This window comes from Colobus angolensis, unplaced genomic scaffold, assembly GCF_000951035.1.
Source record: "Colobus angolensis palliatus isolate OR3802 unplaced genomic scaffold, Cang.pa_1.0 Scaffold9, whole genome shotgun sequence".
NCBI lineage: Eukaryota > Metazoa > Chordata > Mammalia > Primates > Cercopithecidae > Colobus > Colobus angolensis.
The window spans coordinates 6,696,782-6,699,039 of record NW_012122931.1 but is presented as its reverse complement, the minus strand read 5'-3'; positions in this window follow the sequence as shown (position 1 = coordinate 6,699,039).

Below are 2,258 nucleotides of genomic sequence, written 5' to 3'. Positions count from 1 at the left end.
TGTATTTTTAGTAGAGACGGGGTTTCACCATGTTAGCCAGGATGGTCTCAATCTCCTGACCTCATGATCTACCCGCCTTGGCCTCCAAAAGTGCTGGGATTATAGGCGTGAGCCATCGCACCTGGCTTCAAGTTTTGTGTTTTTTGTAGAGACACCATGTTTCCAGGCTGGTCTTGAACTCCTGGGCTCAAGCCTGCCTCATCTCCTAAAGTGCTAGGATTACAGGCATGAGCCACACTGTACCCGGCCCCCCAAAAGAAGTCTTTAAAGTTTGATCCTTCATTGAACTTTTAAAGTGAAACTCTCAGAGCATCTATTTTGGCTAGGTTCTGTGGGACATGAGGAAGTGGCCCTTGCCTGAAGACAGCACCCAGTAGGAGGTGGCACAAGATTTCCACACACACACACGAGTGCCCACAGCAGGGATACTGGGACCCCTACCCAGGAGGGAGCCATCAATGCATCCTGAGAAGCGGGAGCCACAGCAGGCCTCAGGGAGGAGGCAGCATCTGAACTTGGCCTGGAGGGTTCCCACAGTTGCAGGGGCTGGACATCCTGGCCCAGGCCCAGCCCCTGTGCTCCTGAAGTGGACACTCTAGAGATGAGTGGAGGATCAACCCTGTTTCTGGTTTGGGGTGGTTTGTGTGTTTGGGGCAAGGGAATTTCTCAGGTTGCCCTTATTTTCTGAAACGCACATACTCCTGGATGTTTCTGTGTAAACCATCTGCTCCATTTTGGCTAAAGCAGGAGTTCCTCTCAACTCTCCATGGGGACCGGGGAGGTGGGGGATGCAGATATCAGACAAACTCATAGCCTCGGAGCTTCGGGGTGGCCTGTGGTTCTGGTGAATTCTTCTGTGGTTCTCCAAGTGTGATCCTTGGCCAGTAGCACCAGCATCACCTGGACATCTATTAGAAATGCAAATTTTCGGCCGAGCACAGTGGCTCACTCTTGTAATTCCCGGACTTCGGGAGGCTGAGGCAGGTGGATCACCTGAGGTCAGGAGTTTGAAACCAGCCTGGCCAATATGATGAAACCCCGTCTCTACTAAAAATACAAAAAATTAGCCAGGCGTGGTGGCGGGCGCCTGTAATCCCAGCTACTCAAGAGGCTGAGGCAGGAGAATCGCTTGAACCCGGGGGTGTGGAGGTTGCAGTGAGCTGAGATCATGCCACTGCACTCCAGCCTGGCCACAAGAGCAAAACTGTCTCAAAAATAACAGCAACAGCAGCAACAAAAAGAAATGCAAATTTTCTGGCCCCATCTCAAACCTATTGAATCAGATACTTTTAGAGAATTGGTTCCTATAATCTGTGTTTTAACAAGCCTGTGACTCTGGTTTGAGAACCACTGATAGTGATATTTACTCCAGGTGACCCAGGGAAGCGGGCCCAGCCTGGGCTCCCCCGACCCCTGTCCACCTTTCCTGACTGCTCCGTGCTCACCTCCAAGAGGCTGAAGCTGTTCCTGACTGGTGGCTCACGGGAGGATTGGGAGCTGGGATGCTGTTTGGCTAACATCCTCTCCTGCAGGGAGGGGGTGAGGTCTGCAAGGGGTACCCAGGGCCTTCTCTGGAATGCTATCTCCCTCCCGCTTAATGTACTAGGTGGCATATTAGTATTATTAATCCATACATTCATTCAACAACTTTTTTTTGTTGATTGTCTACCGTATACAGGTTGGTTTGGCTATTGGAGATACAGAAATGACTGTGATATCACCCTAGTCCACAAGGAATCCACGGTCCAGTGGGGACATTGGGGTGGCCACCAGGCAGTGATAGAGCAATCTCATAAAAGTTTATATTACAACCAGGTGCAGTGACTTGTGCTGGTAATCCTAGCTACTTGGGAGACTGATGCACCTCCTCGGGAGGTGGGAGAATCACTTGAGACCAGGAGTTTGAGACCAGCCTGGGAAACACAGTGAGACTCTCTCAAAAAAAAAAAAAAAATTAGCTGGGCTTGGTGACCCGCACCAGCAGTGTTAGCTACTCAAGAGGCTGAGGAGGGAGGATCGTTCGAGCTCAGGAGCTTGAGGCTGCCGTAAGCTGTAATCATGCCACTGCATTCTAGTCTGGGTATGTTTTGTATATATATGTGTGTGTGTGTGTGTGTATGCATAAAAATGTATACGTACAAAAATATGTGTGTATTTATGTTTATTTATTTATTTATTTATTTATTTATTTTTTTGAGACGGAGTCTTGCTCTGTCGCCCAGGCTGGAGTGCAGTGGCACGATCTCGGCTCACTGCAA